Source organism: Platalea leucorodia, assembly GCF_965183815.1.
Source record: "Platalea leucorodia genome assembly, chromosome: 1".
NCBI lineage: Eukaryota > Metazoa > Chordata > Aves > Pelecaniformes > Threskiornithidae > Platalea > Platalea leucorodia.
Genome location: NC_138823.1, coordinates 80,288,617 through 80,315,051, shown reverse-complemented (window position 1 = coordinate 80,315,051; position 26,435 = coordinate 80,288,617). Strand labels below are relative to the sequence as shown.

General features: G+C 40.7%; 1 protein-coding gene across 1 annotated transcript in view; it reads left to right on the top strand.

Annotated features, from left to right (window-relative positions):
* Positions 1-26,435, top strand: part of CTNND2 (catenin delta 2) — a gene marked incomplete at both ends in the record, with an annotated part of 558,729 nt that overhangs the window by 110,639 nt on the left and 421,655 nt on the right. The window lies entirely within an intron of this gene.

Here is a 26,435-nt window from a genome sequence, read left to right as displayed (position 1 = left end):
TACCTGGGAATTATCACAGTTGTGTATAATTTGTATTTAGACCAGTTCTAAAAGTTTTATTCTCAGTGGACTGGAACATAGTGAAGGCAAGTAACCTTCATAGCTTTAGAAGTTGTCAGAGAAGCTAAGAGTTGGGACGCTTCTGCCTTCTGTGCTAGGAAAGGCTGTAAATGTCTATTGAGACTGCAGTAAGCATTCATTGACAGTCTCTGCTAAAACTATAGGCAGAGAGGTAGTATCCATTTGAACTGTTGAGTTATAACATTAAATCATTTGATGATCAACAGGCAGTCAGAGAGATGTCATCATGTTGTTTTTTTTTTCTAGTTGTGGCCTCAGTTTTCCTGGCAGTGATGAATACTGATAATTTTTGTTTAAAGGAAAACCTGCATTCTTCTCAATAATGTTATCACTGAGCAGGTGTGCACCATGTATTGATAAAGAAATTAATCATATTTTGGTTAAGAAATTAGTACTGATTATTACCATTCTCTTAGGGTTGTGTAAGTATTGTGTAAGGATATCTACATCTGGAGTGGTAGCAGATAGTTCATGTGGAAACTGAGGGCAGGTGCCTGTGCTTTCTAGTACATACAGGCTCTCATTCTGGCATATGCATGGGGCTATTCCAGCTGGAACATGTACCCATTCCTTGTTAGACTTGCATGAACAGTGGCTTGAAGATGATGTTGGCTGCCATGGTGAGTAAAAAGTAGATTGCTTGTCCAGCCTGCAGGATGGCCCAGCAGACTGTATAGGAAATAACAGCATCTTCATTACGGCCTTGCTTGTGCAGTTGCTCATTGCTATTTTGTGAAACCACTACACAGTTGGAATTGGTAGTAAATCTGAAGTCTAACATGGCTGAGTTAGCCTCTGCCGCTTGACTTTTCACTTTTTTTTTTTTTTTTTTCTTGAGTGAATTTATTGGTAACTTTATTTCAACAGTAACAGGCAGTTCTAGTTTGATTTCTTACGTGAGCTGATTTGGTCCAGTACTGAGTTTGCTTTTCTGTGTTTCCAGTTCTTTCAACTTTTCTGAAGTGCCGGAGTTTATGAATGTGCAAAAGGGACATGCCAAAACCTGATACAAATTCTCTTGCATAGACGATTAAGATTAATCCATCATCAATAATATCGGAGGGGTGCTGTTGACTAAAATGTAGATAACAACATAAAAGTGAAGAGGTGATATTACACACTTGTAGTTTTTTGCTGTTATTTTAATGGCTTATCTTCAGAAGGGTCAATGTTTTATCACTGGGCCCAGTCTAGCATGAACCTTATAATACTTTTATCTTTTAGACTGTCGAAGCTGTTAGTTCTCACAAGCTGGCCTTTAAGCAATAGAAAAGTCAGCCTGTTGCTAGAAACCTGTAACTTAGAACACCTCAAAAATTCTTCTTCTGCAAGAGATGACTAATTGTCAATGAATAAAGACAAAGAATTAAAATAAAAAGATCTGTTAGCAGAGATTTTAAACAAACAAACAAAAAAACCCAACAAAAGCCCAACAAACACTTTGGCAATTCTTTCTTCTTTTTTTTCTTTTCTTCAAGGTTGCAATGTTATGTGTCTGCCCTGCCCTGATTTCAGATTAGATTTCTTTTGGCTCCACAGCTGACTCTTCCCAACTGGCTTTGGGTGTGCTGAAAATTTAATGGCCAAATTTCAGATTGAGAGTCAAGCATAGAATGGCTCAATGTCAGCTTTCTTTGAGGAGCAAGTTCTCATCTTTGTGTTTGGGCTGTGCTCCTTTTCTCCAGCTCACTCTGCTCAGTGGCTCAGTTATTTTTCATTGTCTGCCGTTCCCTGACATTTGAAGCCATTATCTGTGTGCAGCCCTATACTTCTAGGTGATGACTCTTTTATTTTACTCTAGTATTTTCTTTTTTTCCTAATGAAATCAATGATATGCAGTAAAAACCGGAACAAGTTCTCAGATGGTTTAAAATAAGGTATCGAGATCTACTGAAATTGGTGGAGCTTGGCTGACTTAGGGGAGGTAAGTCTGTGTTGGGCTGCTTTATGGTACCCTTGTAGTTGTGGAAGAGACTTACCTGAGCTTCCAGAATTCACAGGTTTTGTTGTGCTTTTGCTGAAACTAGGTTACACGACTGCTTTAAGGAACTTCAGACATAGTAAACTAAATCACATATTGGCATATCCTGTGGAGGAGGTGAAACGTCAGCAGCTTTATCTACGTAAGTTGCGTTTGAATTCATTTACTCAGAATGATGTGATTAAAAGAGGAAAAAAAAAATATATATATATAAACTGTGAAAGCCCTTGGGCTTTCATAAATAATTTTACGGCATCCTGACCGTATTTGTTCCCTTCTAAACGGTCATAAGGTTAGACTTTGCACTGGAAAGGCATGTGCTTGACATTCATAAAGCTTCAATCACTGAAATATTTTTGGTTTAATTTTTACCAAGCAGAGATGCCTAAAAAGTGATTTCCAGTAAATGATATGATGGTGCTAGGATTAGTTGAATAGCTTGCTTTCCCCAAACTATTAATTGAACAAACATATAGAAAAGAATTTAGAGCAGTTTTATTTTAATATAATTGTTCTCATACAGGATTAATATTACAGATCAGTAAGGAGTGACCCCTGCATTAATCATACTTCCTTCTTCATAATTTCTTCTGCCTCAGATCACTTTAAGCCTATGTGCTCTGGTGCAGCAGTGCTGTATAATTTTCATCAGAAATAACAGAGGTTCTGTAAGAGAGACTATGTATTCACTACCAAAGTATGAAGGGGGAAACAACATAGAAATTTTCAAAAGGTGCTGGGGGTACATTTTTCATTTGGACATCTAGCTCAGATATCAGTCCTTCCAACCAAAGGAAAAGGCTGTTCTTATTTTAACAGAATGGTAAAAATATGTAGACAGTCTTAAGCAAAGATGAAATCAGGAGGGGTTACAGATCCATCACATGTTGAGTGAGACCCAAAGCACCTTTCCAGTGTCCTTGTATGCATCTCAATAGTAGGTTCCACTGAAATGGAATGGGTCAACAGATTGGGGAAAAGTTAACCTTTTTCCTCTGGACTATGGCTATACACTATCTATCTGGAGGATTACCTGAAAACATTCCTTAAAAGTTACAGGATTTCCTTTCATGGATAAGCTCTTGTGATCACACCTTCCTGAAACTTGTATCTTTAGGCTGTCTTCTTTAGCCTATCGTGGCAGGAGGTTTTTTTAAATTTGTCAGTTTATTCATGTGTCAGTGATGACTTGCATACAAACACAATAGCATTGCTTTAGAGCACATGCGTTACACGTGTGAATTTCTCTCTTTGCGGAAGATGCCACCTGTACTAATATTCTGGAAACATCAATAGTCTACTAAGTATATGAATTTATATTTAAACCCTTGCCATCTGGAAAGACACAAGGCATCTTAGCCTTGTGAATGTGCTTGGTGATACGCTTGGTGACGTTTGAGAAAAACAGGGGGTATAACTTTGGCTATGGCTCCTATGTCATCCATTTCCCTGCAGGTGCATGCATTAAGACACAAATGGTAGTGTTTCATAGGATAAGATGCTTAGTGTTTTAAATAGTAGCAAAATTCTGCATACTTTGGACTGTAAGCCATTGCTACTGTATGTAGACAAGCAAGTTACAAAGCAGCCACCCATCACTTGGGAGTGCTCGCAACAGCAGAGGACAGCAGTGGTCAGCTTACAGTGCAACCCCCGGCCATTTCTGTTCCTACCTGGATGTTCAGGTACCAGGCTAGTAAGTTTGTTTGTACAGTGCAGCATCTGGGCTAAAAAAAATTGACATCCCTGACTTGAGTTTGCACTTAGACACTTCTCTGGAAAGTACAAATCCAGAAGCAACTTGACAAGTTTGGTTAGTCTGCGAAGCAGCCAGCGTTTCTGAGAGCCAGGTAAGATTACCTTGCAGGCTAGATCTAGTCCTTGGAGTGCTGACTGGCTGCCTCCAGCACAGCATATATAAGTTATGGGTCAGTGAAAGCATATTAAGGATACCAGGAGGGCATGCTGAAGAGGATGCTGTACAAATTTTTCCATTTATTTTCAAGCAGTTTGGGTGTATGCAGCCCATAGTTTCGATTCAAAAATACAGGACTGACAAGGAAACAGTCGGTCATTATCATAATGCATAACAAATGACAGCAAGTCGAGTAAGGGATATGTGTCCAATATACCATGCAGGCACGAACCTATCCTTAGGGCAGCTGTCAAAATCATATTGGGTTGTTCAAGTGTTCTCATATTTCAAGTGTTTCCATGGTTGATCAGACCATTGCAGAAGTTTCAGGCAGTTGGGAGGGTGTCCGTTCTGGCAGGCTGCAGCGTGGCCTTACTTCCATTACGTCTCCTGACTCTCAGAGTTGTCTTCTGTGGCTTATGCAACTTTCAGAAACTTAACATTTTCTTTGACATTACTGTTGCTTTGTTTTTTTTACTAGGAATAAAGCTTGTTGTATTGGGAGTAACCAAGTGTGGCAATGATTCAGGCAGTGCCGCACCACTTTCTTCTCATAAAATGTTGCTGTGTGTTCACTCCTGCCGTCCTGTCCTCTTGTGGATGAGGCTTGCTGAGTTCTCAAAGGCTGCTCTGACTTCGGGGTGTCATTCTCGTATCTGATATTATGTATTGAATTGTATGGTATGGTTTTCATTAGAAATTGCACGAGCTCATCTAAAAGCAGAAGTTATTTTCTAACTAAATTCTAAGTTCTTTTTTAGTTGTTGAAGTGCTTACAAATTGCACATATGACTGTGATAAATGCAATACTAGAGATAAGTGGACTCATTTGCTCCTAAACAGAAATGCACACACAAATAGTACCTGCATTCACCTGAGTGAGTGAGGCTTTATTTTGTCTGTATATGCAAGCAGATTAAAGTGGTTTTTGAATATTTTTGATTTGTAAACTTTTTTCAAACGAAATGTGATTTTTTTTTTTTTTTTAATTATTATTTCAGATATTATTGAATCCCACTGTTAGTTAGTGGGCTGCTACTGTTTTGAATGCTTGAAATCTCCTATGACATTATTTGACTGTCAGTATGCCTTTACCCTGTTTCTTTCTGTGGTGTGTTCAGAAATCATGGGGCTACTGCATGGCTTCAACTCAGAAAGTTTGGCGGCAATAATCTTAACTGTTTCCTATTCTTACTTTTAGTTCTTTGGCATCAGTGTTATACTGCCTCAAAATGGAAATGAGCTTGGATAAATGTAAAGGAAAGGTGTCCAGACACCGGTTTCTGGAAATAACTTCCTTCTGTTAATAAGTCGTACAATAGGGATGGCTGTGGCATGGCAGCAAGATAGAGCAGACAAAGAAGCTGCCTGGTTGGCTGTGACTTCCAGATAGACTCTGGATATCTGTTTGGACAAACTCTAAAAGGCTTTATGGTTAAACCTTTTGTCCTGGCCCTATTTTTACGCTTCTATGACAGGAAACAGACTGAACCTAAGTTTTAATTAATACTGGCTCTTGAAAAACAGAAATGCTGTCCATAAAATTAGTTGAATTCCAATTTGGACATAAGCACATTCTCCAAGCTCTTAAACAACCTACTTGTGCAAGTGTCTCTCTTCCTTTAAACTTTTATTTGTAATGTTCATGGAATGCTTTAAAAGAATAATTAGCCATTTGGTTATCTGGGGGAGGGGCGGAAATCAGATGCAGATTTGAGACAGTCAGCATAGGGACTTTGCATTTTCTGATTGATTTTTCTGAATGGCAGAGTAGGTTTATTTAAAAATAAACCCATGCTATTCCATCTAAAAATCAGTGTATCTTAGAAGGGAATTTGGAAAAATGAAATCCGTACATTGTGAAGGGATTGAAAGTGTTTCTGGGGATGGGAGCCCAGTCATTATTGTTTGCCAGCACTGTCCTTATTGTGTCAGGACACCCTTCTGTCATGACACAATATTTTTTTATGAATTATGGAATTAATGTTCATTACAATTTTTGTTGTTCACCTCACGCTGATCTCGGTTGAAGTTTTGAAACGCACACCAGTAAGGCACAGTATAACTGTGAAAAACAGTTTGTTTGTTTGTTTGTTTGTTTGTTTGTTTAAATTAGGTTGAAAACTGATTTAAAAAAATCAGTTTGGCCCAGTTTACCAAAACATCTGCAGGATTCACGAACAGCTTGTTGGCTGAGCTCAACAGCAGGAGAAGCTGTAGTCGATCAGTTCTGCCCTCATCAGCAGGTGTAATACCAGTTGATGGAAATTGCAATACATGGTTTCAGGGGACATGTGGATAATGTGTCCAGATGATAGCAACATCAACAAAGTAAAGAAAAAAACATGGGCAGATGTTTGGCTTATTCTGTCTACATGGTTACATGTACTTAAATTCACTCTAATGGAGTTTATCTACTGTCGCATTGTGGCTTGCTCTGTTACAGAGAAGGATTTTTATGGTAGGCTGCTAATCTTGCAAAACAGTCCACCTGTTGCAGTGGCCATATTTTGCAGTGTCTTAGCTGCAGATTTTTTGACCTTTTTTTTTAATCTTTCTTTCCAAATATATTTGAGTGTTAGGTTTGTCTACAGTGGGATGAATGGCTTTGTGGTTTTGACATATAGCAGGTTATTCTTGCAGTGAGACTGGATACTTCAGAGCTTCACAGACAGAAAGAAGATAAATTGCACACTCTTCAAACTTCACCCTTAAAAAACCAATGCCCCTAGGTTTATCTAACTGAATGATTTTTACTTTCAGTTTTGGTTTTCTCCTATGTGTGCCAGAAGTATAGTCAATTCTGAAATTACTGAAATAGAACGTTGACTAAACTTGATCAATAGAATATTAAAATACATCAATAATTATTGAAAATATTTAGTCAGATTGTTAAATTATGAGTCATTGTTCTTCAGGTCCATTTATGTGTAAATGAAAGTGGTGGTGAATCCAGCTGTCCTGTAATCAGAAAGTCCTGTTGTCAGTATGCAGATATGGATAGAGCATCCATGTCTCTTACCTGCTCCCGTTCTCTCTTCATTCCCACTACTAGAACTCTCTAAAATTCTAAATCATCACGGCTTGCAAATTTAGATTCAGTGCTTTGTAAGATTAATTAAAAAATGTATCAAACTGTAATTTTGAAACCCATGTGAGCATTTAAAGAAAAGGGGTTTTATCTGTTACTCATTTAATGCAGCATGAAATTAACGTCTGAATCAAACAGCAAAATTTTAGTAAATAAGGTCCTGCATCTATTATGAGGCCTCACTATTCCATATACATAGTAATATTTTCAAAATGTAATTTTTTTCTTCCTAAGCTGCTTGAAACGTTTCCCCCCGTTTTTCAACAAGGCATTGTGTGTTGATGTTTGTAATTAGATCATTTGCATACAGTGGTTGTCATTAAAAAGTTAGCATTTTCTGTGGTTACAGTGTTATGGTATCTGAGTTATCCAAAGCTTTCCCATTTCTAAATATTGAAAATTATAATTTAGGTCACATAGTTCTCGTCGTGCTAACCATTATTTTCAGTGTTATTTCTCACATGACTGCTTCTCAGGCTTAAGTTTGTTTCACTATAAATAACTTTGTAGTCTCCATTTCAGCAGGATTCTAGCTGTAGAGTATTTTTTTAGGTAAAACATAGTTGCAAGTTATTTGCCTGAAGTCCTGTATCCAGAGCTGTGTGTACTGGGTTGCTACGGAGATACCTGTCATCCTCTCTTCCCGAGAAACCGACAGATGAGCGCGGTACCAAACATGCTCAAAGTAGTGGTGTGCAAAAACTGTCTGTAAACTCACTAGCAGATACAAAGCCTCTTTCACTGGATTGAGAGGTGTGCTCTGTAAATTCAGGAAAGGAAACTAAAATCCTAAAAAAAATTGGTATTCACTTCAGCGCACCTCCAGGAGGTTATGCTCCCCTCTGTCCAGCCCTGACAATAACCGAGCTGCCAAACTTCGTAACAGAATTAGAGTTGGTTTTCCAGACTCCCTCTTGGCTGTAGAGACTGTACCGTATGCTTATGGTAGTACTGAATCTGAAAAAGCTCCCTACTCCTCTCCTGTGTCGAACATGAACTGGAAGAACAAAAGATAGAAACTGTTTGCAGTGTCGAAATACGAAGCTACTTAAAGGGAAAGGAGCTGATTTATAAGCATTAAATTTTCAAAATCCTTCTCTCTATACGATATTACACTGTTGTGGAGGGGTTTGCTCTTCCAAAAAAAGATGTGGAAAGTGGTTAGAGACACTTTATATTCTGATGATGCTGTTAAAGACATCCCAAACATTGTTGCAAGGTCTCTGCCCACTTTTCATGAATGTATTCAGGGGAGGGAATGCTGTATTTCTTTTTCTCTGTCTCTCTCTTTCTGACTTTGCTCCACAGTGGACATGAGCCAGAGAAATGTCTCTCTCGGTCAATGCAGTCTCTTGTTTGAGGAAATGAAGTAGCGTAGGGTGACTACAGTCGGTGCATCCCATTAAATTATTTCTTTCATTCTAATTCCAGTGGCTTTGCTTTTGGAAATGATACACATTTTGCCAGCCACGTAACATGAAATATCAGTCTTTACCAAGTAGAAATCAAGGTTTAGGAATGGGAAAGTAACACAATAAGAAAGCTTCAGCAGAGGTGAAATTTGGCTTAAAATCCTGACTTTGGTACACTAAATATGTATTCTCTTTTTTAAGCCAAAGAGGAAATTACTTTATAAATTTCCCACACTTGCTAAGTAATCTGTTTGATGTCATGTTTTGCTTGTCAGGTAGTTGGATAATCTAAAATACGCAAGGAACAGACAACAGAACAGGCCCAGAAAATTAAGTAGTCTTTCTTCTGTTCTTACAGTTTAGCATTGCAAATGTTGCTGGTACTTGAGTATTCCAGGCTGCTGAGACTCCCCTCGAAAGGGTCTGAATCAAAGGAGCCAGGCTTATTCAGCAAAGAGGCTTCTCAGGACTATATCCAATGTAGCTTCTCAGGTGGAGTAGGGAAAGTTAGTGTTTTGCATGGGGCAGGCTATTATTGAAATTGGAGAGTGTCCATGAACAGAGAGGAATGAACCTTGCAAGATAAGATGGACCATCCATGATCAACTCAGAAAATAAAATAATATCCTCCCATATAACTTTTCACATAATTGGACATCCCATCCATTCCTAGCCCTCAGGCACACAAGGAAAAAGTTATACCTCTCACGCTGGTCAGAATGGGAAAACTCATAGAAATTCTGTCTTTTACTGCAGAAGGTGTTCTGGGAGGGAGAGTAATTTTAATGGCGCAGAAATTTACCTAGTACTGTGTGGATGGCAACTGTCTAGTCAAATTTTTCTACTTCTGGGGTGATGTGTTTGCCTCAGTAACCTTGGTAATGCTAGTTGCAGACAGGGCTGTGCCCCTTGATCCCATGCACCATTAATGTACGTGCTGGGGGCCACCCAGCTGGCAAGCAGCTTTGCAGAAAAGGACCTGGGGGTCCTGGTGGGCACCAAGTTGAACATGAGCCAGCATGTCCTCTTGTGGCAAAGGCGGCCACCAGTATCCTGGGCTGCTTTAGGAGGAGTGTTATCAGCAGGCTGAGGGAGGTGATCCTTCCCCTCTGCTCAGCACTGGTGAGGCCACACCTGGAGCCACTGGGTCCAGTTCTGGGCTTCTCAGTTCAAGACAGACAGGGACATATTGGACAGTGTCCAGCAAAGGGTCACTAAGGTGATGAAGGTACTGGAACATCTCTCCTATGAGGAAAGGCTCAGAGAGCTGGGACTGTTCAGCCTGGAGAAGAGAAGGCTGAGCTGAGGGGGGGGATCTCATCAATGCGTATAAATACCTGAAGGGAGGGTGCAAAGAAGAGGGAGCCAGGCTCTTTGCAGTGGTGCCCAGGGCAGGCCCAGAGGCAATGGGCAGAAACTGAAACACAGGAGGATCCCTCTGAACATCAGGAAACACTTTTTTCACTGTGAGGGTGACCAAGCACTGGCACAGGTGGCCCAGGGAGGTTGTGAAGGATATTCAAAAGCTGCCTGGACATGGTCCTGGGCAGCCTACTCTAGGTAGTCCTGCCTGAGGAGGGAGTTGGACCAGATGACCTCCAGAGGTCCCTTTCAACCTCAACCCTTCTGTGATCCAGTAAAGATGCCTGCCGTGTATGGTTAGGGCCTGTGTGTGGTGCTGATACATTGCGTGTGATTTGTGAGCAGGTTGGGGTTTGGAAGTGGCCAGAGTAATCTTGCGTCTTTGATATGTTGCGCAAGCATAGACTGCAATTCCAGAATCTTATTATTTCAAGCTAGCCAAGATCGTTCACATTTCATCTTATTTCAGTCTCTGAGACATTCAGCTGTGCAAATCGTATGGCTTTGACAAAATAATGCCAACATGTACATGGTCCTGAGATGCTGAAAAATCCAGTTAGACTTTGGTACCTGTTGTAGTTTAACCCCAGTTGCAACTAAGCACCACACAGCCACTCACTCACCATCCCCCGCCTCAGTGGGATGAGGGAGAGAATAGGAAAAAGAAAGGTAAAACCTGTGGGTTGAGATAAAGACAGTTTAATAGGACAGCAGAGGAAGAGGAAATAATAGTAATGATAACAGCATATACAAAACAAGTGATGCACAATGCAGTTGCTCACTACCCACTGACCAATGCCCAGCCCGTCCCTGAGCAGCGGTTGCTGTGCCCCCGGCCAGCTCTCCCAGTTCATACACTGAGCATGAGGCCATACGGTACGGCATAGCCCTTTGACCAGTCTGGGTCAGCCCCCCTGGCTGTGCCCCCTCCCAGCTTTTTGTGCACCGGGCAGAGCATGGGAAGCTGAAAAGTCGTTGAGTCTCCATCCATAGAGGTATTTAAAGAACGGATAGATGTGGTGCTCGAGGACATGGTATAGTGATGGACTTGGCAGTGACAGGTTAACAGTTGGACTCGATGATCTTAAGGGTCTTTTCCAACCTTAACGATTCTATGATTCTATGAAGTCCTTGACCAGTGTAAGCACTACTTAGCAACAACTAAACCATCAATGTGTTATCAACATTATTCTCATCCTAAATCCAAAACACAGCACTGTGCCAGGTACTAGGAAGAAAATTAACTCTATCCCAGCCGAAACCAGGACAGTACCACGGGTTTGGTGTTGGTGATCTATGAAGTAAAAATGAGGTCCACTTGTGCTGCTTCAATTCATGGCAAGTGCGCATCTCTACTTACCCTTAACCAGGGAGCGGCCAGAAATACATCTGCTATAGAATCGCAAGCAACATACTCTCAGAGGACCTGGGAAGGGAGGAGAGCCAAGCGCTTGCCGGCTGTCACAGATCTCCTTCCACTTACCTGCACAACTGGGCACTCGAACCGCCGTGTCATGCGTGTTTGAACCACGGCAGCTCTCATCAGACACAAAGGGAGGTTTCCACGCTGCGCGGTGCTGCCCGTGCCTCCGATCCCTCCCAGGCTGCGCGGCCAGCGTCACTCCCGCCCCTGATTTCTCAGAGTGCCTTGTCCAGGGAGGTGAGAGGGAGCTTTGCTGGGGCCTGCAGTTCTCCTTGCCTCCCTCCCTGACCAGTTTGGAGTGGTTTTCCTGGCGCTGCCATGGAAACAGTGCCTGCAGTTGCGGAAGCGGGAATGTGTGTGGCATTCAGCCGCTGCCAGGTGTGGGGAGGAGAGAGCCTGCATTTTACCCAGTCCAAGTTCCCACTGCGGGGAGAGATGTCGGATTTAAGATGGGGGACCGGGGGGGAGAACAGATAGGGCTCTAAACCACAGCTCAGGAAGCATGGCTGGAAATCAATTCGAACCCCCTTTCTGCCATTAAATTTGCTTAAAGCACTAAATTTAAAATTCAGTATGTGCTGGCTTGTTTTTATTTGCTTTGCCTTTCCTTTTCAATATTGTGATATCGCGACCCGTTCTGTTCTGAAAAGGGAGTTGTAACTCCTACCTGCTCGTTCTGCACTCGGGGTCGGGGGCTTTAGTGATGTGCATTGTATGAGCCAGGTCTTGGACAAAATTGTTGGGGTTATCAACACTGCTAGAAGGTTCCTGCGTTCATCACACAGGGATAGATACAGTTTCGCTGTGTTTTGCTGTAATAACGGGTTGAATTTCAGATGACTTCCACAGTAATGTCAGTGAAATATCCTGATTGCAGTTATGGAACAAGTTGATTCATTCATTGTTTTTGCTCTCTCTCTTTTTTTCCTCTCTTTATTCTTTCCCCTGATTCAATGAAAGTAACAATGATTCCTATGGCTCTCTTATTTTATAGTTGTATCATAGCAGTAACTCTGATATCCCTCCTGTAAGGAACATCCCTGTAGAGATGCTGCTGTCCATTTTAATGTACTGAGAGTTTCCTGAACAGTGTTTTGGTGGCAACTGACTAGTCTTTGTACTGAAATCTGTCCTGCAATTGTGGAAGCAACACCATTATTTTAGTGAGGCTTGGTAATTCTGGAGTGCAGCAAGCATTGATTGTGTGTTTGAACTCCCGGAGCCATAACCACAAATCCAGTCCAGTATATTTAATTCTTTTGTTCCATTCACTGTTCTACTTAGAATGAGTAGTGCAAGTCTGGGAGTCTTTTTGTTTGTTTATTTGAGGACTCAATTTATTGGAAGAATGGCCTAGATCCCTGATCTGGATGTTTTATAGATGAAAATCTGTTTTTATGTCAAAAACCTGATTCATTATGTTTTCTGGTTTCTGTTTTGTGGCAATAAACGTATGTTTCACTAATGAGAATGGCCATTGTTGATTGGACAGCTCGTCTCCACTGATGACCATAAGTAGACGCTGAAGGAAGAGTAAGATCAGGGCAAGAATATATGATACTGTTACCTAATACTCAAAAGCCACCTGTTTTCAGATTTCCACAAGCCAGTGAAGATATGATGTGCTTAGTAACCATCAAAAGCATGCCTGTTACATAAAGAACCATCTTCTTTCATCTGTTTTCAAGTCTGGCTCTTATTTGCTTCATTTGATATGTCCTGCTTCTTGTTTTGGAAGAGCTAATGAATATGCCATGTGGGGTTTTGTAGACCTCTGCCATGTCCTCCCTAAGCTGTCTCTTTTCCAGATGGAAGATTCTTAATTTCATTGTTCCTTGTACAGAATCCATTCTATACCTTTAATTATCCTTGTAGCTCTTTTTTCTTTCTTTTCAGTTCTGCCACATCATTTCAGACATGGGAAGAGCGGAACTTCACGCAATTTTCAAGATGCTAGCACACCATGAATTTATTCAGTGGCATAAGACAGTTGGTGCTTGTCTCTTGGTAGGAAAGCCGGTGTTCAAATGATAGTGACATGACACTCCTGTGGCAGCCCAGGAAACTAATAGGATGTCAAGCAGCGATGCTGCAGGGGCAAGGGCCAAGGCCTCGGTGTGCAGACAAGAGAAGACCAGAAGCAAGCTTAAACAGGGAAGGAATAGCAATGCACAGAACAAAGCACCCTGGAAGCTTGTGACTTGCAGCAACAAGACAGCAGCTCTCACCTCCTCTGGAAGAATTCAGCTGAAGAACAGATACGGAGTCCTGGGAGTAGACTGGAAGGATGAACACATTACCCTGGAAGAGACAACCAGGCCAACAGCTGAACAGGTCTAACTTGTCAGGGAAAAGAAGTACTGAGTATTAACAGCAGGAGACTCCCTTCTGTGGTAAACTGAGGGTGTGCATCTGCTGACCTGACACAAAGTCATGTGAAGTTTGCTGCTTGCCTGGAGTCAAAATACAGCCCAAATCCTGCACAGATAGACAACCAAGACTCATCAAGTCCAAGGACTTGCTACTCTTGCATGTGGGCACCAGTGATACTGCATAGTGTGATCTGGAAAAAATTAACCAGGGCTGCAGAGTCTTTGGGGATACAGTAAAGGAGACAGGTTGTTTTCTTCTCAGTCTTGCCAGGGAAGGGTGCAGGCAGAAGCAGGCATGTCATTTAAGTCAACACCTAGCTGTGTAGCTTGTGTCACTGACAGTCTTTCTCCTTCCATGATCAAGGGACTGTGATCTACCAAGCGAAGAGATCCACTTTTCAAAGAAGTGCAGGGATGCCTTTGCCAATAGACTGGGGAACAATGAAGAGAACATTAAATGAGGGTTAAGGTAGAGTGGAGACAATCCAGGCTGGAGGGGACAAGGCGAAAGCATGTGCGGAGCAGAGCCATAGGGGAGGCTACCACACTCCCCTCAGAGACAAGGAGCAGATGGCACATCATCTCAAGTGCCTGTGCGCCAACCCTGACGCTCTGGGGAAGAAAACAGAAGAAATGGAGTTCCTTGTACAGTCGCAGAGTTACAGTGCCATTGGGATTACAGTAACTCAGTGGGAGAGCTCACATGTCTGGAGCCTGCAATGGGCAGTTAAGACCATAAGAAAAGACGGAAAGTGTAGAAGATGGGTAGAAGAGAAGAAAGGGTTGTGCTCCATGTAAAAGAACAGTTTTAATAAACAGAGGTCAGCTGTGGTCTGTAGAATGCTTTTGGGTCAAAATCAGAGCCACTGAGAGAGACCTCATGGTGTCTGCTACAGACCTGGATCAGGAAGAAGAGGTGGATGAAGCCTTTTCCATTCACTTCCAGGAGGCCTCAGGCCTGCAGGCCCTTGTTCTCAAAAGGGAGTTCAACCATCCTGATATTTACTGGGAAAGGAACACAGTGGTGCATAAGCAACCTGGGAGATTTCCAGGGTGCGTTGAGGACAGCTTCCTAGTGTGGTCTGTGGATGGGCCAAATAGGAGCCGTGCTCTTCGGGACTGAATGCTTACTAATAAAGACATGTTTGAAGGTAACTAATGTCAACAGCAGCGCTGGCTGCAGCAACTGTAGGAGTGTAGAGGCTAAGGGGCTTGAGGAGGACAAGTGATAAAATAAAGACCTGGACTTCAGCAGAGCAGATTTCAACTCACTCAGGGAACTGTTAGGAGGGATCCAATGGGAGCCTGTCTTGGAGGGAAAAGAAGCTCAGGAATTTTGGGAGATTTCCCAATACAGCTGCTTCTTGAAGCACAAGAGCAGTCTGTCTCTCTGAGCAGGAAAAGGAGAAGGCGTAAAAAGAAATCAGTTGGAAAAACACTGAGCTACTAAGAGAGCTCAAATGAAAAAAGGAGCGCTAGAGCAGTGCAAAAGGAGGCAAAGTCCCAAAGAGGCATATAGAAATACTGCTTCAGTGTGTAGAGATGCAATTAGGAAGGCAAAAGCTCAGCTGGAGCTCAAACTAGCAAGAGATAAGAAGAATAACATAAAAGTTTCTGCAGGTATGTTAGTAGGAAGCAGAAGTACAAGAAAGAGGCCTGCTGCTGAACAGGGCCAGCGAGTTCATAAAAAGTGGCACAGGAAAGGCTGAGGCACTCAGCCTGTCTTCACAGGTAATGTCAGGCCCCAAAACTCTATGTCAAGAAGCAACGACAAAGCAAATGGCAAACCACTGATGATAGTGGAGGATCAAGTGAGGGACCCATCTGTACAAACTGGACAGGTACAACTCCTGTGTGACCTGATAGGATGCAACTGAGAGTGCTGAGAGAGTTGGCTGATATCATCACAAAACTACTCCTTAACATCTTTCAAGGGTCATGGAAGTAAGGGGAAATCCCATATATCTGGAAAAGAACAAATATTACAGCCATCTACAAAAAGGGCAGAAAGGTAGATCCAGGAAACTACAGACCAGTCACCCTTGTGTTTCTGGGAGAAAGTATGCAACTCATGGAAGCATTTCCAGGCAGTTGAAGGGCATGTGAAGTTAGGATCGGTTTTGCTCCACGGGGATCACCTTCTGCTTATCTACAGGGAATTTCATCTCCCACTTTGTGTCCTGCTTTTTCAGGCTGTGAAAACATCCTTCTAAAATTCTCTGTTGTCACCCTTCAGCCTTACTGTCCTGCGGAATTTTGTATTGTTGCCAAACTTGGTCACCCTGTTGTGCACTCCTTGTTTCAAGACGTTTATAAAATATGTATTGAACAGTATGGAACATAGGCCCAGAACTTCACTGGTGGACACCTTCAACTATGAGAATTTACCACTTGTTTCTAGTCTTGACCTCCTATTTAAGAAAGTACTTATCCGTACAGAAACCTTCTGGATAAGTAGTTCATGTTTATGTCAGTGTCCACTAATCCATGTTACAGGCTCCACTAACTTGCCTGATATGACTGTCTGGCTCGCTGCTCGGCAGTCTTGTAGATCTCCCTGGAAACTAGCATTACATTCGATGTCTTTCAGTTCTCAGGTGCTACATCTGTTTTAAGCTATGTATTTTTTAGTTTCTTCAGAACTCTTGAGTGAATACCATCTGATCTTCCAATTTGTTCCTGTTCGTTTTGTCAGTTTGTTCCATGACCTATTCCACAGTCACTTCGATTTCAGGCAGATCCTCTGATAAGACTCCCTCAGTGAGTTCTTAGCATGGGAATTTCCCATGAAATAGCAAAAACCTTCCTGAAGGATTCATTTAGTTTCTCTTCAGTGAACCCTTTTATATCCTGATTACCCAGTGGCTCTACAGACTCTCCAGGCAGCTTCTTGCTCCTGATGCATTTGAAGAAAGATTTGTTGTTTGCTTTGATGCCTTTGGCTATTTGTCCCTTAGGACCATATTGTGCTGTCTTGTGTTTTTATATTTAACCTGTCAGCATTTATGGTCCTTTATTTTCTTCATTTGAAGACGATTTCAGCTTTCAGAAAGTGTGTTTTTGTTTCTAATGACTTCCTTTGCCCTCCTATTTAATGGTGCTAACTTCTTTCTGTTGCATCTTAAGCTTTTCCTGACATGTTGCCTTGGCTCTGTGCTTCCAATATGGGGGCATTAAGTCATTTCCATGCTGCCCATGAGGACTTAACTCTTAGCTTTAAACAAACTTTTTGATTTTTTGTTACATATTTTCTCTTCTTATGTGGGTCATAACTGGCAGATTTTCTGCCTTCTGTAGGAATGTTGGATCTGAGCACAGAATGATCGCTTAAAGAGTGGCTTCTCGGCTGCAAGATGTCACACCGTCTTTTGTGCATTACCTGAGACCAAGTTAAGAATTACATCTTTTCTTGTTGGCATCCTAAGCAGCTGTCTGTGATAATATCCAGAATTCAGTCTGTGCGCCATGTTTTTCTGTCGCATTTTTTTTGGACTGTACAAACTACAGGGGTAATTGAAGACTCCCAGAACTATCACATTTTGTACCCTTCTTTCGGAATATGTTTCTGTCTTGATGGACAGCCAGTACTGCCAGCTCCATACTGTGTCAACCCATATGTCAACCCATACAAGTTCTTTCTAGTCAATGAGAGTTTATTTAATTTGATCCTAAGCTCTTTCCCTATCTTTGTCCATACAACAAATGTTATCCTGAACTGCGTGTTCCTTACCTGTTTGTTTTCAAACAGGTAATTTTTAGACTGTAATTTCATCATGAAAACCTTTTTACTTTGTTCAAAAGATGAGCTATTCATACCAGAAATTAGGAGAATAAGATCATAATGATACTTCTTAAAACTAACATTTTCATTACTAATTGCTTTTCTCTTTCAAAAGGAACAATATGAATCTCTTGGGGAATTTCCTGAATCTGTGGTATTTCTGCAGGGTAGCCAGAAAAAGAATGAATTGCCTAATTATTTTACTACTTCTCTTCTTTGTAATAAAAGATGTAATAAAAGAGGAAAGATTCAAAAGCGTAGTTTGGGCTATTAAAGTTAACTGCTACTGCCACAGAATCATCTGTGACAGAAAATGTGCAAATCTCGAGGGTTTGCAGTCCTTCAGTTAAAATTTTTTAGCCCGTGCTGTTTGAAAGCCTGTTTTTTCCCTTAATACTTAATAGTAGTAGAAATAAGTGAATTATTTGACTAATCAATGTACTGTCTGCTAGAATACTAGAATTTGTTTATGAAGATCCCTGTATCAGTGCTGAATTTCCTTGCAGTTTCTTTGTAATCCTCTATTTATTTGAAAGTCCATCCACATTCAATTAATGTAGCAAACTGAGTCTTGCAAGTATGCAGAAAATCAAGCTTCTGTGTTGCGAGTTGTAAGACAAGAAAAAACAAAATCCTGTAGGTATTAATTTGCATGCAGTAGGTTGCCCTAAAAAAATAAGCCCATCTTGCTGTGTTAGATAACTTTTGAATCCCTTACTAACATGCTAATGACTAGCTCTTTAATAGCTACTCATGGCAATATTCAGATCTAGTATCCTAATTAATTCAGAGATTCAAGGATAATTGCAAATTATGGAGTCTGTTCTTGGATATTCTGCACTGACAGTCTATGTATAGATTGAGAAATCAGTCTCTTACAAGGCAAGAAAATCAAAAGAGAACATTTTTGTTCACCAGAATAATTTCTCCAATGGAAGCAGGAAAAGAAGAAGGGACTAGATGTCTCTAATCTCTTAGACCATTCTGGTAAAGCTAGTGATTTGTAACGCTGGTTCTCCATCTGTACGCAGTGCCTAGGATGACGTGTATCTTCAAAACTCTGGAAGGGAGAACTAGTTTAGAGACGTATAAATAGGGGCCTGGAGAACCCCATGAATAAAATGCTGGAGAAGACCTCAGATCTCTAAACATGTAGACAGACTGCACAAAAAGTGTTGTGTGTTGTTGGTACCCACATATGTTGGTGTGTGTACTGACACCTCTGTAGCTATTGTTAGCATCTTGGCATAATGCCCATCAGACCACAGATCAGATCAGAGAAGAACAGGAGACTGGAAGCCGAGTATGTTGTCAGAATGAAAAAAGGTTTTCTTAGTGCTTCAATGTCTAGAACATTTTTAGAGGTTTCACTTTTTGAAACCGCGTTGTTCCACTTCTTAGCTTTTCACGTCTCTAAACCATGCAAATATTTTTTACATCATAATAAAGCATCTTCCAGCTGCAACAGGACTGTGTTGCTCTTTTCAGAACAAAATTAGCCTACAGATACGTATTGGAAAATCAAGGTAGAAGGCATCAGTCCACAGTTTTCTCTGATACATTAGGTTTGCTGAACATGCAAAGTCAGGCTCCAAAAACTGCTACAGTAAATGGAACCACCCTTTTCTTTTCCACTTAGTTGTAGTAAATCTTTGTGCCTGGACAACTGAGAAGTAAATGAGAATTACAAGGTCGGGCCAGTGTAACACTGAAGAGTCAGGGTCTGTTACTAAACTCCAGCTCTGTTTCTCTCGCTCTCCTTGGAGAAGATCCACCATCTCTGAGGTTTTGTTTTGCTCCCACATTGAGCTTTACAATTAATAACAATAAACCCTAAAGCAAGTCAAAGCTAGTGAGTTATAAAGTCAATTTTTCTTACATCCTCCTTAAATTGCTGCTGCAGAGGGTGGAAAAGCAAAAGTATGAGATTAGAAAGCTCTTAGTAGTTCTAATCCTGTCCTAACACTCCAAGGTTTTTGCTTACGCTTTATTACTTTGGGGACTGAAGTAGTTTGCCTGGGAGGAAGTGGAATAGCACAGCAATCGTGGTGGGTGATAAACCACTGGGAGTGTTGGCAAGGGATGCAAAAACTAGTGAGAAGGAGAAGAAAGGAGTGAGCTAAAAGAGTAAAGCTGAATACAAAACAGAGAGAAGAAAAAATGGGATAAAAAAGGACCAGGCAATTTGTAACAGAAAAATGGAGATAATTTGAATAACTTTGGTGATTGTGCTGGAGAAGAAATAATGCAATTTCCCTAGGAACAGAAGTCCAGGCAGTCGGGCAGCGTGCCTTCAGAGAGCAAGGCTTGCCTGAAACTCACAGAGGAACAGGGCAGTGTGCCTGGAGAGCTGAAACATGCAACTGAATGCAATTGTGACCTCATTTGTATCGGGGTCCTAAAAACAGAAAATAAAATAGGGTCTGATTGCTATAAAGGTTGTTAAAGGCATGAAAGGGACTTCTTTGAAGTTATCTTACATGAAAAGGAAGGAAGAGTTTATTTTTAAACACCATAATCAGCCAAACTAGTTCTTTACCCCATAAATAATCCATATGCATAATAGCCCGGATGCCATGCTAATCTCTTGTAAAGAAGCATGGGATTGCTAAAACCGTCCGATCAGACGAGGGAATAGGCTGCAGAAATACAGGTTCAGGCTGATAAAATACTAGCACTTACCTCAAGTCAAATGTGTCTTTATGTAAGTATGATGATGATCAGAGAGTTTGATAGCCACTGATTTCTGATCCATAATACAGATTGGCATAAAGCCTTGGAAAAATTTCCAGAACTTGTCAGTTCTAGGATCCTGGAAAGACTAGGCTAAAAGAGGCCTCTGGAGGTCTACTCCAAGCATGTCTAGCTTCAACATTAGATCAGATGTGCAGTTGACTTTCAAAATCTCCAAGAATGGAAATTCTGCAACCTCCCCGGGAAATCTGTTCCAGTGTTTAACCATCCTTGCTGTGTTTGGTTTTGGGGTTTGGGTTTTTTTGTTTGTTTGTTTGTTTGTGGGTTTTTTCCTTATATCCAGTCAGAATTTACCTCATTGCAGCTTGTGACTGTTGCCTTTGTCTGTTTGCTGTATACTTTGTGACAAGAGCCTCGTAATGTCTTCACTATAATCCTCCCTAGACCTTCTCTTCTCCATGCTAAACAACTAAAATTCCTTCAGCTTCTTCTTGTACAATGTGTCCTTCAATTTTCTAACCATCTTTGTGGCCCTCTGGTGGTCTTGCTTCAAAATCTTGTCATGTCTCTTGTCCTGGTAGCCCAAAACCAGTCACTGTACTCAAGATGCAGCTTCAGGAGTACCAAATAAAAGGGGATTGTTACTTGCTTGATCTGCTAGTGCCTCTCTTGCCAGTGCAGCGAAATAAGTGGTTGGCCATCATCACCACAGGAATGCACTGCTGAGTCACATCTTCTTGTCCACCAGACCCCCAGGTCCTTTCTGTGGAGCTGCTGTACTGGTACATAGGATTTCCTCCTCCATGCAGGGCTTTTCATTTTCCTTTCTTGAACTTCATGACACTTGTTGGCCTGTTCCTTCAACTTGTCAAGGTTCCTCTGAATGGTAGTCCTACCCTCCAAAGTATGAATTGCTTCCTTCAGGTTGATGTTACCTGGAACCTTGCAGTTGCATATAGGTGCAGTCATAGCTATTAACAAGACTTTCAAGTCGTTATTTTTTGGTTTTTTTTTTTTTTTTTTATCTTAATTTTTCTTTTGGCCTTCATTAAGATCCTGCAACAACATATCCACCACTGAGTTTCTGAATTTGCCACCTCCCTGCTCATCTGATTGTTACCTTGTTGTGAGCTTTTTCCCTCACCCCCATGTTATTCAGTGAAAGGGAAGAATGAAACAACCCAGTGAAAAAGAATACGAACAGTACAAGTGAAAACACAGTCCAACAATGGAGAAATTAGAGAAGCTGAAAGAATCGAATGGTACATTCTGAAGCCCGGTTTTGAAGCTTCTGAACAACATTCAGTGTCAGATGGATAGGGGCATTGCTAGTGATGTTTTTATCCTGTTTGAAAGCATCAAGCCTTTCTGTTTTCCTTCTAGTTACAGGATGGGCTCTCAGGTCTGGTTTGTGTCTGATGCTGTCCCTAGATTTCCACCAAGTTAAACTTCCCTAGATTTTGCTGTTTTCCTCAGGAAGTATGTGCCCCAATTTTAGCTGCTCATGTGTGTCCGGTACGATAGGTTAAGAATAGTTTGTTGCCAACACCACTCTAAGTAATGGCATTTACTTGGAGTTTATAGAGTTGCAGTATATGGAATTATGCATGATGACATAGAATGTGCGTAGCAATATACACATACTACTTGTGACATTAATTGAGGTACAGTTTTTCTTGTTTAATAGGTTGCAACAAGATAGAGCCAATGTTCTACATTTCTACAGCCTATGTACTTTAGGAAGTTCTGTGATTTCTAAGATACTCCTATGGAAGACTTCAATCCAGGAGACGATTTATTTGTTTGTGTAGTTGTAATCAGGCTTTCTGTATTCATCTCACCAGGGATTCCCAGCGTTACCTCAGTGCTGTTATTTGTCTGTATTTGAAGATTGAAATGATCATCAGTGCACCGATTTGTTTTTATATAGCATATTTACAGTCAAAAGCTAAACACTTTTCCTCTTTTAATGTTATGACCCTAAGATTCTTGGGAATTCAATAAATCCGCAAGGCTGTTCAGCCTAAATTTAGATATATGCTTTTTTTGTATGAGCTGCTTTTTAATACCTCTACTCATTTTGCTCCCTCTTTCGCTCAGCATCAATACACAACTCTCTGTGAAAGGATTGAAGAATTACTTTAAGATTGTAAAGGACAGAGTAAAGTGAGATCAGCTCTGAATATCAGCCAAATTTCTTTCGACCTGTTTTACTCCTCCCAACATTCAAATGTGTCAGTACAGACCACCCAGCAAATACAAAGCATAAAAATAAATGAATACCCTCTTACTTGGTGTGCCCTGAGCTCAGGAGTTCATAACCTGGCTGTAGGGTGTGAAGATTTCCATCAGGCTTATTCAGTTTCTGGACCACTGTGAAACGTATGACCTGACTCAAGTCTTATTTAAAGCTTGAAGTTTTGGTGGCTGCAGAGGGTCGATAAAACATAAATCTCATACTGAAAAAGCAAATACATCCAATTGCCATCTATGGAATAATGAATATTTTTTTTACAAAAACCTCATGGTAGTGGACCAGTACCACTTTTAAACATAAATTGCTTCAGGCCCTAGCAGATACAGACTCTTTTTACCACTTCAAAACAGTTTGATCAAGTTTTCATGAAGTTCCTCCCTTTCCAAGCTGCTCTCTTGAGTGATTTCTCTGGATTAGTCTCATCATTCTCTCTGATCTTTCTGTTGGGTTCCCACTCCCACACCCTTTATGGTGCTAAGTGCTAAGGACTTCCAGACCGGTCGCTTCACTTTGCAGTGCCTTTGCACGTGCATTTGCTTTGGCAGCATTGCCCTTTGTTGCATGGGCCATGAAGCTGCACTTGACGTGGCATTACTTAAATTAATTTTGATGTTGCAATGTAGTTTCTGCAGTTCTTCATTCTGCAATTGTCTTGACAACAGATTTGCATAATCAGTGGGTAGGAATTTGTTTTTAATTTTGATGTCCCAATTAGCTTGATTCAGATAAATAATAGAAGGTTGTGAAGATAACACAACATGGCATGAACTGGTGAAAATGATTGTAAACAGAACAAATAAGACAAATGATGGAGTCAGGTTCAGTGGTTATTTTTATAGAATGTAAGCAAATACTGTTTCTAGTTTCTGTCTTCTTGCACTGTGACAGCTGCTTGAAATCTAAACATATGGATTTATTCAAATTTTAGTCACTCTCACTGCTTCCCAAACAAAGAGAAGGAAGCTTATTAATTTGTTTTCTGCCGGGGATTCTTGATACGGAGGGATAGCAGACTCTCACGACTCTTACTTGAATTCTTCTCTTCTTCTTTCATTCCAAAGGGAACCCTGCGGACCTGCACTTTTGTCATCACATGAGGGATTACCTAACACAGTTGTTTGATAAATTTAATGTAGAGGATAGTTCTGAGGTAATAATTGTTTGGCTCTGCCCCTTCACATGTCTTCCCCCGCCCCACCTTTCATCTCCTTCCTTCCATCCTTAACTGCTAATGGCACCTGGCAGAAGACAGTTAAGTGAGAAATAGCAGCAATTAAGTCAAACCAGTAATGAAGTTACTGTTCACCTATTCTAGCCATTTGCATGCATTAGAAATCCAAGGTTATTTTTTTCTTAAGTGATCCAGCACATCTCTGCTTCCTGCTTGAGGAGGAGCATACACACAACTGTCCTTTTCCACTCATCTCTGCAGGGCAGGAGTTAAATAATGTGGGCAGTAAAACCAGAAAACATTAATTTCTACATCTTAAGAAGAGCAGAGTTCCCTCAATAAGGGACCAGTTTGAGAGAGAGAGAGAGAGAGGCTGCTTAAAGTGATCATTTTAGGGCATTTGCTAGAGTACCAATTTGTATAGTAAGACTGAAAGAGATTAGTGGAGGATGAGTCACGAAGTATGCTAGGAAATGAAAGAAAGGTGGAATGCAGAAGAGAACAGAAAGGAGTAAGTAAGAAAGAAAGATAAATGACAGTCAAGAGTATAAAAGTGTATTTTGGAGACTAGAATCTTGAGCAAAAAATATTCTGTAGACAAAGTACATGACATAAGGGCGTTAGTTGGGAAAATGCAGAAGTGTCTAGAAAGCAGTCAACCAGAATGATTAACTGAAGGAATACGAAGCATAGAAAATATATGAGAAGATATACAATCCAGATAGCAGAAGAAAAGAAAAAGGCAAAATAATACTTAAAGTATTTCAATAAAATAGGTTTGGAGGCATTTCTATAGTTAGTTGACTTGGGATAGCATGGACGAAAGGGGGCTGGAGAGAGGTTGGTTGCACACCTACTAGAGTAAAAGGACACAATGAGCTACACTTGTCTGTCTGGGAGAAGACAAATGACAGCATGGACAATCAGGAGCATCAGCTCCCGAGTCCTTGATTCTTACGTTCTGTTAGTAATGCTAGGAGGACAGCTGCATCTTCTCCCTAGGCAGGTAAAAAAAGTGCCCTCTGCTAGGCCTTGGCAGAGAACATGTCTGACCTGCCTCACCTGGGATGGCGGGAAGTGAAGCTGGCTGGATGAAAACGTATGCTAAGCATCAAAATGTGCATTGATATCATTGTCATGATAGAATCAAGTAACTTAAAAAATGCAGTGGAACAGAACAGCCGTTAAAGCTTTTGGTTTTATTTTGAAAGTAAGCTTAATGCTCTGTTTGGTTTTCTTTGGTATTTTATACTATCAAAATTTCTCAGTGCCTACATGCTTTGATATAAGCATGCTAGCATAGCAAATACTGTTCCACTTCGATTTTACATTCTTCAAAACTTTAGTAATATTTCTGTTACAATCCTTTCTGCAGTCAGGGTAATATTTTATGCAAACAAGACCAGGATTTGACTAATAACTCTTGGAAAGTTGATCAACGGTCTCTTCAGCTTTTCAGACAATTGATTCTACTAGGTGAGAGACAAATGCTCTCTGTGAAGCAGGCATATCTGAAATAGGTGATTATTACTAGGTGATTTTTAATAGTCCTATCTACAAACAACAATGAAAAATACATTTCTGAGTACTACAAAAACGTGCAGAGAATATTATTAACTATGATTACTAATGCACTATTAACATTCAGTGAGCAGTGATGTTTTGCTCTTTACATCAGTCTCACTCTTGATGGTATTCTTGTACTCAGGATAGTCTTGCTTGGAATAGTGAACACAGAATTAAGTAGGCTTTGTCAAATAATCAGTGGCCATTTAAGCATACGCTGTCTATTTCGTGCTGTACAAAACCTGCGTGGACTTACCCCCTTACTCGTAGTGCAGGACAGAAGTTATTCCATGCCAATAACAAGAGAAACAAAGAGGACTGATCCAGCTGAATTAGATAGAACAACCACCAGCCATTTCCTCCTTCCATTTCAGTTATGGTTTGCCTCGTTTCAGAGATTTGAAAAGTTTAATGCCTCCATTTACCCTTGGCTTCTTGGTCAGAGGTTTTAGGTAGCAGATAGAATGAAGACTTTTGAATCCTCTCTGTTCCTACCATTTCTTGCTTTCTCTCAAATACCGAGTTCTTCAGTGGCAGTTGGTGGACGTAAGTCATGACCTTAATTTCCGATTCTGTTTTTCTGCTAGTCAAGACATTGTTGGGGAGTTATTCAAGAGACTCTCTCCCATACCTCTGCATTACGGGGAGGTCTTTTTTGAAAGAAAAGAGGTAGAAAAAGATAATGGGTGCATTTGTGTGGATACAGGAAAAATTTAACAAGTGGATTCTCAAAATATTTCTCCTTCAGCCTTCAACAAGCCCAAAGAAAAGGGGCAAGAGAGCTGTTTCTATTTACTTGTGAAAATGACTTAGTGTAACTATGACCAAAATGAAAGGGCAGCAACGTTTGGCAAATTTACAACAAATATAATGCCCTAAAAGTGTTTCAATTTTGTATTTGATAAAACTACTGCTACCATATGTGGGAAATGTAGCTCTTTAAGGAATAGTGGGGCTTTTACTTGTATCGGTTTTGCTTCTTTTTTTTTTTTTTCTTTTAATTAAAAAAAAAATCTCTGGTGTATAAAACCAAAAACTCTCTAGAAGTACATTTATAAGCTCTGTGGATAAATCTTACCTGGTGGGACTGGTTTGGCTTCCTTGACAGAATAAAAGGAAATACATTCAATTAGTGGTAGGATTTTTAACACGGCTTTTGTCCAAAACTACTTGAGTTTTGCTTGCGCTCATCATTAAATGCAGAAATTAAACTGTGTTCAGTCCATAACAACACACCTTCAATTTAGTTTATTTCACTAGTGTGTACTGTGATGGTTGTCTTTTTGAGTACAAAAGCTTTTGTTAACACATGATCATCTGCAGAACTTT